The 14,219-nt window shown below is 39.3% G+C and overlaps 1 protein-coding gene across 7 annotated transcripts in view; it reads right to left on the minus strand.

The window, feature by feature from the left end:
• lrch1 (leucine-rich repeats and calponin homology (CH) domain containing 1) overlaps window positions 1-14,219 on the minus strand; it is a 94,653-nt gene that overhangs the window by 61,768 nt on the left and 18,666 nt on the right. The gene's annotated exons all lie outside the window — the stretch shown is intronic.

Raw genomic sequence — 14,219 nt, forward strand, 5'->3', positions numbered from 1 at the left:
TGAGGTTCTTAGTCAGTTCCTCCCTAAATTTGTTGTCTAGTTTCAAAGGGCCAAGACTGCGACAGCCCAAACAGTCCACAAATCAATGGGTGACCTCATAATGCCTCCATCAATTTTTTTATACACTGTAGTTTTCATTAAAAATATGGTAACCTGATTTAACATATACATAACTCATACAGTCCTCAATTTTGATTAAATTCAGTTACTTATTTGATGACAGAAGGATAACCCGGGCTGTGTTTCATTTGCTGTCGGTGTTAAAGTCTCTGTAAAACATTGCTTATAAGGTAATTAAATATATTTCAGTACGATATAAAACTTTGTAATCACTCTCGTCGGAGCTGGACCTACAACAATTTGCTGTAATGCACTATACACCTATTTGCACACCCAACAATAACAAATGCATTAAGATTTCTCGCTCCGTGTATTGTACAACATGCAGATTTTGGACTAAATTCTCTCTTTCCTTGTAACATGGAGCACCACAGACACACCAGCAGAGGACCGTGAATCTGAGGTACAACTGACGTCAGACTCAAGGAACTCAGCCTTTGACATGAGGACTGATGACATCACTTCCTGTCGTAACTCAGCAACAATAATATCAACTTCAGTTATCAGCAACCCAGTAAGGCCAAGAAATGTCAGTGCAATTATTCCACATTGTTCTGCTGAGGCTGAACTCTGAGCCTCTTGAAAAACACATTTTGTTTTGTTAATGGTGCAAGAACAGCACAAGGGTTCATTTCCTCTGGTGGAAACAATCAGGGAAAAGTCATGTTGTACTTTTGTATTCAGTATTTATAGTCACGGTTTTCAATTAATATCCAGCAAGACTATGAGCAGAGACCTCGTTGCTATTTTTTTGTTATATCCAGAGTTATGGAACAAGAGAGGTACTGCCTAAAAACCCAGGAGTAATCCGGAATTCTTTTATTTGATATTAAACAGACCAAAGCAACAAATCACCCCCAGCAGTTGTGTTTTTTATTTGTAGAGGGAGCTGAACTGGTTGCAGAAAGTGACAGTAAGCATCTATGTGGGAAAAACTCAGCTTCAATATGAAAGAATACAAACTGAATACAAATGTGTGTCCACAAGAATGAGTGCAGAGAGTTGCCAATTTAAAAAATGCTGTTGCACCAGACGCCGACTCTGCCTTAATAAGTGACCAATGAGAGAATAAAGTCTGAATGCAGTCTCTTTTCTGCCTGTGGATGTTTCTTTTGTCTTTTGTCACAGCAGATGGCTGCCCCTCCCTGATACTGGTTCTTCCTGTTAAAGGGAGTTTTTCCTTCCCACTGTCACCAAGTGCTTGCACACAGGGGGGTCTCTTGATTGTTAGGGTCTTCTCCAGAATAATGTAGGGCCTTTACCTTACAATATAAAGTACCTTGTTGTGATATAAATAATCCAGAAATGTACTGAACTGCCAGCACATTATTCAACAATATCATGTTTCAAAGGCTTAGCTAAGCTTATATTCAGTCACAGTGTAAAGAAAATGTCACATCACATATAATATAGCTAATATAGCAATTAGCTTCTGCCAATGCCATGCTAATGTTGCTAAGATGGTGTGGGCCATTTTTCAACCAGTGACAGCTGGGATAGGCTCCACCTCCTCCAACCCTAAGCTGGAAGACCAGGTAAGAAATATGCAGAAAAATGCAGTGACAAAACCATGACCTTCACACAAATTCTGTCCCTCGATTTAACTATGATGACACACAGGAACAGATATATATATTTTTCCATCATAAAAATGTCTACAAAAATAAATGACAATGAAAATAGGGCACCTTTACTGAATGTGTTTTGTAAGCTGATGAATAGTACAGTTTAGTGTTTCACAAACACCAAACTGTACAAACAGCTCCTCTGAGGCACAAGAGTAGCAGGCTTTCATCAATTTAAAAAACAAAGAGAAAAAAAGAAAATCACAGCTGCATCTGGGCATCAGCCACACATAGAACGCATTGCATCATGGATCACACATTAACAGGAAGTGCTATTTAAAACACTGAATGAGAAACAAAGAGCCCGCCGGTCCTGCTTTCATCCGGCGAGCAAATGGCAGCAAGCTGACTCAACTCACAACAACACAAAGCTATTACTGGCAGGGTGTATGTGTGAGTGTGAGCGTAAGGTGCGTTCAACACCGTTAATGCTCTTATTAATTTCCAAAACAACACTGTGGAAACTGTAATGCGTTCAAAGCTGCAGTGACCTACTATAAACCACGAGACACACAGGGACAGATTAAGGACATGTCGATCCTACAGACACACATCTGTCAAGATACATTGGACTGTATCTATATGTGAGGCCATGTACAGTGACACAAGTGATGATGCAGGCCTCAGGACATTTAGCCCATGACATACATAGATCTTCTTTTCACTCATATCAGCAATACCAGCGCTCAGGCCTGTGTTACATAGACGCACCTGTGACCGTTTCTGAAGTTTCGTGTTTTGTTGATGGCACCTGTTAAAACCCTACACTTGGATGGATGGACTTGGCACTATGGCAACAACCTATTTTAGGGATGCAGCGAATTGTTGTTTGGATTGGGCATCTGTGCAATATGAAAAGTGAAAAGGCAGCATCCAGTATCACTGACAATGGGCTTATTTCTGGGGATGATCCATCCAGTTCATTCAATTGACTTTACAAAGTTCATGACTGATATTTAAGGAGCCACTGTGTGACTAAGTGTGATGAGAGTTTTTCTACTGTAGATACCCTTTTTAAGAAAAGAAAATAAAGCAAATAAGTTTCAAACTTCAGCTGCAGTTATTACTTGCGTTTTGATGTAAGAAGAAAGAAAATGTTAAACATGGTAACTCAGGTATGATGTGAACGTAGCTTGAGGCTACAACTAAACCAGTAAGGCGGTGTAAAGGCGAAACCTGCTGTTTAAATGAGGTCCTTTTCAGCCATACTTCTTTTTTTAAGCCCTCTGACATCAATTTTCCCACACTTTTGTATGTTGCATTTTATTCAAGGTTTAATGCCTAATGAACCATTTAAAACAATCTCCATCCCGAGGCCTGCTCTCCCCTGCTAAACAATAACAAGGTACTCCCAATCTACTGCAAATTTAAGCTCTGGATTAGTTTCACAAGAACCCATTACAGAGCCATTAGATAGTTAATCTTGTTTACGGGGGTATTCCTAAAAGCTACAAGTCTCCATGCTGTAAATACAAAACGCACACACACGCCACACCCTGAGAAGCAGGCGTGGGGCTTCCTGTGTTAATAACAACAGTCTCCCTCTCATATGAAAAAGGAAATGACCTATTGCTGCCACTGTATGACCTCTGACTTAAGAAGAAGAAAGAGAAGAAGCCTGCTGCAGGAACACAATGACTTTACTTCGCCTAAACCTGATTCAGCATCTTTTTAAGATGTGAAACAACACATGTGTATTTTTCTCCCATTCCCATTCACAGTCAATCCAACTCAGACATCTAGGACAACGTGCGGGATTATAAACATTGCAATTAGATGAAATTCAACTGTGAAAACTGATACTTTATCTCTTGAGCTTCCTCATTTATACCCCACAATTTGTTAGAGCCAGACTTCAACTACACTGCTGCTGGTGTGAGGAGGGAAACCACTGATTAATGAATGAATGTGTATAAACCAGTCAGCGGTACCAGGAGACTAATCATTTACTGGGCAGTTCTTTAGTTTGCTACTACCCCTTGCCTCAATTCTTTGCAACAGATTCAAGATCAGGTTCAACAAGGTGCTGGAAAAATCTTCAGAGATTTCACACAGTTACTGTAGATCCCGTTGGCTGCACATCCACAATGCACCATGCTCTATTGGACTGAGATCTGGTGACTGTGGAGGCGATTTACATACAGTGAACTCATTGTCAGGTTCAAGAAACCAGTTTGAGGTGATTTGAGCCTTGTGGCATGCTGTATTATCCCGCTGGAGTCTCTGTAAACCCTAGAGATGGCTGTGCAGGAAAATCACAGTTAGTTTCTGAAATACTCTGGCACCAGCAAAGATACCAGATTAAAAGTCAATTAGCCCGTCTTCTCCACTTAGTTTGACATTCAGCAAGTCGTCTCGAGTTGGCATCTGCGTTAACGAACAGTAAATCAGGTGTACCTAATGACCTCTAGTCCACTAAAGTTAACGTAACAGTTACACCTTTTTTTCCCTTAAAAAGAAAAAAAAACTTTGAAAAACAAAACTGATCCTTCACAATAAAAAAATAATTCAACAACAACTGTGGGATAAAGACAGCGCAGAGATAATAAAGAAGGTGGGTTTTGTATTTTTTTAACAAAATGTTTCCTGTGCAGATGTTTCCTATTAAAAGCCTTTTAATCCATCTGAAGGAAGTTTTATTGACTTGCGTCAGCACAGTAGACTGGACATAACTGCAGCAACGTGTTACATTACTGTGCAGTCTTTGAGGATACAATTTCATGTAATTCAGTTTTACTGAGTCAAGACACATCAGAGCAGTTTATTTAGTACAGGCAACACAATACTGTGAAGACATTACATATGCTTGCTGGGGATTTTGATTTTGGCATAAAAGACGTGAAAAATTAAAGGAAAACATGAAAAAAGGGTTCTAATAAGGTGTTTAGGACACCATGTGACTATGCCTGGGCAATATGGAAAAAAAACACCCACCTTACCATGATAACTTGTTTTATATCAGTGATATCAATATATATGACCATATAAATCACTATATCTGTTAGGCTTAACGGTTCCTTTTTACTCTTCATTTAAGATATCTGGGTAATTTGTAATTTAAATATTTATTTTCTGTCTGAAGTTGAACATAATAAATGTACCATTACACAGCTGTGCTTTAATCAAATAACATAAATATATGTAACAAAATACAAAAACTAAAGTTTTGAGGACACAATCCTACAAATATAAAAAGAAATAAAAAACAAAACAAAAAAACAAAACATTCTGCATATATCCTGAGTACAAATTCAAGAATTGTGGTCTGGTTACGCTCCAAGGCAATAAGTACATGAATGAATAAGGCACAGTGCTTTAATGTGTCAGTGAAGTGGGCAGTGAGGCTTGCACATGGATCAGATGTGCGATTTGACCACCAATCTGATGTGGTAGTGAAATGTCTCTACACTCTGTCTGGTGTCTGTCTAAAAGAAGCATATACGTAATGTTTATGTGCAGGGAGCCGGTAACGACGTTCAGTTACTTTCCTCGGCTGCTTAAATCCAACATTTTCGACTTTGCTTTCTGCCATCGTGTCTTTCACAATAAGGCAGGCTGCAGCACTTGTGATATCACAGTATCTGTTGTTTTGTTGTAAGGCATATGTAACATCAGAACAGTTTTAATGCATCTCGCTGTTGTTTCTCTAGATCTCTCAATACCAACTTTGATGACAGTCTAACACACCACTTCAAAACCTCCACATGAGCTGAGATACAAATCGAGCTAGAGCTCTTAATTTGTCAGCCATCTCTACCTGGCAAACCAATGTCAGAAGTCAACAAGTATAACCCCAAAATTTGATGACAGCTTCTACAGTTTGATATGTTTTAAGCTCTTTCCGTGTTCTTCATTAGGAACACGTGTGCACTAACATAGTGTTTCAGCTTCACACTGCATTTTAAGACCGAACAAGTGTAAGGACATTTTTAGTTCTTACCAAGCATGCACTGATACTTTGTGCTCTGCTCAGAGTAATCCAATTTCCCCAATTACATGAACTGTTTGAGTTAATATGAGGGTCATGAGGCAGCCTGCAGGCTAACAGAAAACTGAACCCTTTTTTTGTCTATTTTATGACAAAGCTGAGACACCATTTTCCTTCCATTACGTCTGAGAAACTAAATCAAACAACATAAAATACGAACAACAACAATTAAAAAGACAGGCTGACACAATCTGTGAGAAATATATGAAGCTAGCTAAACTATTTGAAAGACATTAGAGATAAAGAGCAGTAAGTGTGTTAGTGACGTGAACTGTGAGAGGCCGGCTTGTCATACAAAGACTTGTACTATACAGACACTGCAGCCACTGCAAGAATGTGGAGGCTGAGCAGCTGAGACACGAGAATGTTTTCTTGCCCACTGATTAACACAGAGCTCTGTCATCTAACAATAATACAGTGCGACAACAAAGAGGGAGGGAGAAGTGGCGGGGGTGAGGAAGAAAGGACGAAGGAAGGAAGGGAGACTGAGGAAATAAAAGAAGATCTAAAGAATGACCATGTTCACATCTGTTTAAGTTTAGCTACTTTTAAATTCATTAGCCTGCTTATTTACCCACCACGTAGAGCAGAGCATTAACTAATGTGACCAAAGGGACACCAAATAGTTGTGCTACTCAGCAATTACATGTAGTATATTTACTTAAATTCTCAAGGAAGCAGACTACTAAGTTTGCAAAAAATCTGACTGAAATCATCCAAAAACACAAACAGAGCATGTTATCTGCCGATGCATGCATCCAACCGTAAGCATTGCTACAATAATACCATTATTACTGCCTGGTTGCAACATAAGCTACTCTGGAGTTATTATCCAGCCATCATTATACGCCAGTGCCGTAGACATCCCCATAACCCCAACTTGTTGTAGCGTAATGCATACTCTGTATAAATCAGTATTGTGCCCCTACTTTCAACCACGCCATGTAATGTTATGCTGTCACAATGCTTTGTTCTTGATTAATGCTTCTGCTTTTTAAAATGCATATACCAGAAATAAATAGTCACGTATCTGGTTATTGTTTTGCCTGTCATTCATGAACCAAACTGGTCACCGGAGTTTACGGACTATCCGCGGCTAACCACTTTAGCTAAACAATTTCCTGCAGTGACACTAAAATAAATATTCACTTCAGCAGCACGAAACCGACAAGACAGATCACAAACACAAGACTATCATTCTACAAGCAGTATTCTGTAAGCTATTGCTTTTGCCATACTGTATTTTTCTTTTATTTTTAACTATCCTTTTGAATCCAGGAGGACTGAGGGATAGCTATTTCTTGCTTGTGAATTGCATGTCTAACTTGCATGCAAGTTGAGGCTATGATTAAAAACAATTGCTTTACAGTTTTAAAATTAGGTTTTGAACACAAGAAGATCACAGTTCTAGTGTTAAAGTAGTGGACGTAGTTTGCTGTTGTCTACTTCCTGCATAAGTCCAGTTTTTTAAATTTTGGTTGAAGACTTATAGCTATTTACATGAGTATGCATTGTATCTTAAGAGACTGAATTTTCAGGAAATAACGTGATGAACATCATCGTAATTTTCTTAACTGTCACTATTTTTCTGGCCAGTACAGATAAAAAAGATGTTTTGCCTGTGAGCTACCATTCTTGTCAGAGATTTGCTGCATTTGTATTGGCTGAGAGTGCATGAATATGTTTCTCATATTACCAAAGACTGCTGGCTCCTGACGGTTTAACTCTGAATTCTGCAGAGTCAGGCTGTGCCTGTCTGAAGACCTCGAATGTAAAAATATTCTCTGAGCATGTGATGCAGCTGCATCCTTTGGTTGGACAGGAACTCCTCCCTGTAGTACAGTAATGACAGGCTTTACACCACACACACAAATGTGCAGGCAGGCACACACAAACACAACCGACTAGTATAGAGCAACACTTTTAAACCAGATACTTAGTGCGGTGTTAGAACAAAAGGTGTAGAGTTCAAAACTAGAACCAACACATTTGCAGAAAACAACACAGAAAAGGAGAGAGAGAGAGAGAGAGAGAGAGAGAGAGAGAGAGAGAGAGAGAGAGAGAGAGAGAGAGAGAGAGAGAGAGAGAGAGAGAGAGAGAGAGGACAGAAAATGTCATGAGAAAAACCAGAATAATAACGAGGGGAGAGGAGATGAGTCAGGGATTATACAGCTGAGTGAACACTGAAATAACTCTGTGGTTACTGCTATAACTGTTCACTCGTGTAAACTTTTACACACACAAGACATTTTCACACAGTTTCTAACAATTTGTGGTGATATGTAGATTGAAACATTTGAGGAAGTTGAATCTTCAGACAGAAATGACATTTCAATTCCCAGTCAACTATCAGTAATAAGGTCACTTCAATTGTCAAGTGTTTTGTTACTGTCACATACCTCTTAAATTTGAATATACATACCAAAATACGATATTTTACATTTTGATGTTGTGTTTAAATAACGTTCAATTAAAGCTGCACTTGGAGGGTTGTTGTGGCTAGAAGTAGAAAATATTTTGCACTGAACTCTGAATGAGTGGTTGTTATTCCAAACTTACTTGATGATTTTATCCAATAGTTCCATCCCACTTTCTATTTTTGTCAATTAGCAGTATACTGGAGCTGAACAAAGCTCGTAAAGTTCTGTGGAGTTATGTTTAACACAAGTGTAACAGCTGGAATGGACAGCAGCTGTAAGCATTCAGTTAGAACAATAATAATGCTGTGTTTGTTATCGTAAAGTAATAATGGGCCCATGAATTTTCCACGGACACATAAAAAAAAAAAAAGAAATACACAAACTTTAGAAAGCAGACTTTAGTGGACCATGAAAGGACCCAGATGTTTAAGACTGGGTTTGAAGGTTCAGGTTAGAATCAGTTTTACGTTAATTAGAAGGTAGCTATGATGGATGAGGGTAGGGTACGCAGCTAGGAGATGCATGATGTGAATGAGGGTCCTCAAAAAGGGAAGCACTTGGTTTGTGGGAAGGAAGGGGAAGGGGTTTTTCTTGGCGGTTTTCTCATCACTTGCTGCCTACAAAGGAAACAGCCGACTCTCAGACGGGTGGAGTAGCTCCAGGATGCTGAAGGTTCCACTGGGCGAAAAACTTGCTGCCTCAGGCTGAGTTACTGCTGATGAGGACAATGATGAAAACCAGCTTTGTTATAGCAACTGCTGCTGCCAACTGCTGCAGCCCTGAAAAGATACTCAGACACCAACCAAAACACCAAGAAACGAATACGCTGATATTTGATAACCACAAACCACCCTTTTGATTTTTGTTCCCACTGACTATTGGACAGTTCGTGAAGAAGACTGCCCTTCCCTATAGGAAGCAAATCATGTGAAAAATGTCTTCTTTCACCAGTAACAGATTTCACCATTTTAGATATTTGGTCAATGTTGGAAGTTGCTACATCCATATACTGTGTATAAAAGATAGATGTAAGAACTATGACATCACTTCAGTTGTCACCATCTTGTTGTGTTGAAACTGGATGTAACACATTCCCACGCCTTAGTTATTTGTCGATCACAGAGAGGCTCATCCTAAACTATAGCCTTTAGCCACCTTTTAGAATAAAGTGGAAATTATAAATTCAGTATGACTCAAAATGTGAACCTCTAACCAGCCTGTGTCCTGGTGGATACCAACAGTTCAGTTCATTTAGGCTAATAAGGCTAATGCAGTGTCTGTGGTGGTGTCTGTTCAGGTCGTAACAAATTCCAGAGTGGTTCAATTATGGTTTGAAGGTGATCCGAATACAATCAGACCCCAACTACCAGGTGTATATTGCAAGTTTAAGTGAAACTCCTTCTGGTAGCCACGTATCCTTTGCATTTTGGGATGCAACAGCACAGTACAAGTTAGTGAGTCACTGTGAAATGAACGTAATATTCTCCAGTGGTCCAGAACACAGCGCCAGTTGCTCCACCCCAGATACTTTAAACTGAAATATGTCACTGCAAAACCATTCTTACTTGGTTTGTAGTGATGCATTTTGGTTCACTTAGATATCGCTTGGATTTTTCTGTCTTAAAAGAAACCAAACCACGGGAAAAAGCTACAAGTTTACAAATTCATCAACTGAATTGGACCAAAGTAAACGAACTATAGATATGAAAACACTATGTTATAGCTAGCAGCAATGTGGTGACCAGAGACCACAGATAGTCAGTGACTAGATAGTACAGCAACTTCCCTGACATATTAGCGATGACAAAAAAAATAGCCACTGAGAAGTTAACCTTTTTTCAGCTTCAAAGCAACTGAATCAAAGTTGAGAGTTCAGAATGCTGCTGACTGACATGAGACATAGCAAATACATCAGAGGGTTATCTAAGCAAGCAGAACCTAGAATGTGAACAAGCAACCACCCATCCATGACAAAGCCACACGCACGCAAAGAGCAAGTTTCTTCCTGTGTTGATGGCCTTTAAGGAAGCAATCTTAGCAATTCTTCATCTGCAACCCTGAAGCTAATAGAGTTACTGCTGCTGACGATCCCTCCCCTGCCTTTGCTTGACTCTTGAAATATCTGATGATGATTCTTACCAAAACTTTGAAGTTAAAAAAATATATATATTCAGGAGTCCCTAGGGAAAACAGAAAAAAAAACAGAAACCACATACTAAGAATGCGGTACAGGAAGCAGAAAAGAAGAAATGAAGAAACAAATAAAGAAAGACAAGAATGAAGCACAGGAAATAGTAAAGTGGGAGGAAAAGACAAAATAAAAAGTGAATGAAATGGAATGACAGGACCCGGGGTTGCCATGACAACAACTTTCTGCATGAATGCAGAGTCATATCTGTGCAAACATGCATGTGTGTGATCCCGTACACATCAGCAGCTGCAGTAAGTGTGTGTGCTTGCGTGTGTGTGGTTAATGTGCATCTTGTGGCCAAAAAATGCTTTTGTCTAAGCATTTCCAGTTCTAAACATAGATGCAGTGTGTATGTGTGCGTCCTCCCACAGGAATTCAGCATGACCTATTTCTCAACCCATGTCCATCTGCCGCAACCTCACTCACACACATTCCCAAAAACAGCCAGTAGAAAACATCACATTGGTTTTAAAAAGGTCTATTTATGGCAGAAACATACACACACCAGGGCTCGCAAAATCGCTAGCCCGACGTCCCGGGGCTAGCGATTTTTCCAGTCGGGCTACCAAAATCTAACTCAGCCCTGCCCGTCGGGCTATCGTAGGAAGGAAAATATATGTCTATGCTTTTGCATTCTTTCGCCAATGTAGCTGAGTAATTATGTCATTGGCATCGATGAGCCACTGTCAATATGTGACATATTGAAATCGCGTTTGAATTTGCGCTTGTTTTTTGCTTTCACTTTCATTTTGCGATCGCGCGAACGGTGTATAGAGAGCAGCAGTACTGATTGGTGAGTGACGATTAATTGCGCACCAATTCCTCTGACATCATCTTATCACTCATTGGCTTACTATTCAAACGCGACAAGTGAAATCTCTCGCAGCAAGCTTAAACATGTGAGAGGTTGAGTGCGCAAAGAATCGCTGACCATTATGTAAGTACGTGTGTAAAAGCAGCAGGATTTACGCTGGTATTTTAGTTCTGCTCAGCCAAATAAGACAGGTCAGGGTGAAGAAGGGGCAGCCAAAGAAAAGCTTACCACAAAACGGAAAAGTTATGACAAATCAGACTATGAGGCAAAAAGAAAGCGCAGGTTTTTTGGTTTAATGGACAAAAGAATTTCTGTGGCTGGAATATGACAAGCTAAATAACATGATGTTCTGCCAGGTGTGTTGTGAGTTTCATTTGATTTCTGAGTCGACAAGCACCTTTGTTACTGGGACCAGTCATTTTAAGAAAGACCCCATGAGGACCCATGAGAAATGCAAGAAATGCATTATTGCTCAGTCTGCAGTATCTTTCCCAGAACAAACAGCAATTGCAAAAAAACATACTAAAAATAAACCAAGCACAACAAGAACTCCTGAAAAAGCTGTTTAGAACAGCGTGCTATAAGAGTGAACTATATTGGCAAAATTTAGCAGTCTTTGCAAACTTCAAAAAGCAAATGGCCTAGATCTTGGTTCCACTTACCTCTTACCCGTGACTTCAGTGGAAATTTCAGATTTAGGATCTGACACAGACTGATTCATGTTCTACACAGTTCTTACGAGTTCATAGAAATTTCTGTTCAATTTGAACCAAGTATTTGAGTTGATGGTTGTAATTTTTATACAGTTGTTGTGATTTGTATTTTAACAATTTTTTTGATAAATTTTTGTTTCCGTTACAATATTATACTTTAATGTATAATATTGTAAAGGAAACAAAACATTAAAAAATAGCTTTCTTTTTTATTCGGGCTACTTAAATTTATTTTGGGCTACCAAAAACTGAAGAATGCCTGCCCGAAGGGCTACCAGAGATTTTGAAATTTTGCAAGCCTTGCACACACACACACACACACACACATTCCTCTCTCTTTAAATTTATTTAAAAATGATCTACAGTAACTTGGCAGTAAACAGTGGTGAGTGACTAAAAATCTAATATACTGGCATGTGGCTCACCGAGTTTGTAATCACACAACGATTTTCTCTTTAATATAAAATAAAATGTTTGAGTATTTTATTGTAATAGCTTGTTTTAAACTTAATTTTAAATGCAGGATGCATCAAAATATATAAAATATATTTTTTAAAAAAAGGATAACACTGGTGTACACTGCTTCAGAGTCTGTGACCTTGACAGCTATAATTTGAAACAGCATAAATCTAACTGTAAATGAATACATAACTGTTGGTCAAAGATTTCACAGAAGTAGAATGACCACAGGCCACAATGAGGTTGGAGTTTGGTGCTGCAGGAAACCTGAGGTGGCAAGATGGGGCTTAAGTTACTCTAAAGACAAAGAGATTTGGTGATGCATTCAAAAATTTAGTCAAATCAGCGAAACTTTTCAGGTTATTCCAACTTGAAACTTGTTTGACTGCTTGACCACTTCAAAACTGTCTTCTCCAGACCTGAGCTGCTGAGTTGTGAATGCACTGCTGAGAATTAATTAAAGCTGTAGATAATAACAGACTTTCCAACATGATTTGTGATAGTTGTTTCGATCTTTAAAACCTTCAAGCACAGACAGACAATGCTTGGCACCCATATGTGCGAGCATATGTCTAGGTTAAATTTACATTGATATGCTGTACAGATTGTTAGACTGGATCAGTAGAAGGGAATAGATTTCTGAGATTGACCATTTCACTATCAGTCCCCTGTTCTGAATTCCACCCAATCCAATCCATTTCCAAACTTCTCCTGATCTCCTGTTCAGAAAGGTCATTTTCAAGTGACTTACCTATAGCATAAAGTCCAAACAAGATGACGGCTGGATATGTTTATGCATAAGTTCCACAACCACAACTTCACTGACAGTTGTATGGATGAGTGCATGAAGGGGATGTAAGCAGAGCCATAGGATAGTATGCCTATGGCTCATGATGGCCCCACATCATGTGCTGCAGCACACAAGAATCAGTTTGTTTGATCTAATATCAGATTTTTGTACCTGTGAACTGAAGACTCCAGACCACTGTTTGTTCCTGCAGACTTTAAACTGTGGCTGTCCCACATATTTCTGACAGTGCCTGCTGGTGACGGTAAACGCCTAAAGCAGTCGTGTGCTGTGACTTTACAGAAAGGCAAGCAGAGTTGATGCAAGCCCTGCTTGCCTTGCTTGTCCTAAGAGAGCTTCACTGAGCTAAAGTATGTAGACAACAGTCTGCAAATCTGTGTGCCGTCTCTGCATAGAACTGCGACTTTCCACTGCTGCTCATCTACATAAATGGACTAACTTTACTGGTTCACAGAGTTTATTTTTTGTCATTTTCTTTTGTTTTTCAATTCTTTAATAGTGCACTCAGAATTCGCACTTGTACTTTTACACCCTGCAACACAAATCACGTTCTCGCTGCCAAAATGATATGCATGCAAAAACACTGAAAAAGGAAAGACCGAGCAGTACCTACTGAAACAACAGGATGTAAACTTCCTGTTTGCATCCTTCAACATATTATGGAAGCTGCATTCATCTATGTAAATAGAAATCAAGGAAATAACAGCAATGGTGGTGCTAAAGTCCATAAATATTTCCTATTATGATGCCCAGGACACAAACATGCAGCACCAAATCAATGGAAGATTCACATATAAAATCATTGTTCCCTGCTGTCACTTCCCACCATGTTAAAAATTAACTGAGAAGTACCCTTAAGGTTACAGTGAAAACAAATCTCCTGAAGAGTCATTTTGGCTTTTCAGCTGGATCCTCCTTAAGGGATTTGGTGACTGAGAGAATGTGTTCACGCATTAAAAAGAAAAAGGAAATGAGACTTTGTTTGAGGGTCCATGCCACTCCCCCTCCTGCCTGGTCACCCGTTCCCTTTGCTCCATTTGTCTCTGAATCTCTATGTTTTGTTCTCCAGAACAACCGAAAC

This window comes from Neolamprologus brichardi, chromosome 16 (genome assembly GCF_056152115.1).
Source record: "Neolamprologus brichardi isolate AB-2024 chromosome 16, ASM5615211v1, whole genome shotgun sequence".
Classification (NCBI taxonomy): domain Eukaryota; kingdom Metazoa; phylum Chordata; class Actinopteri; order Cichliformes; family Cichlidae; genus Neolamprologus; species Neolamprologus brichardi.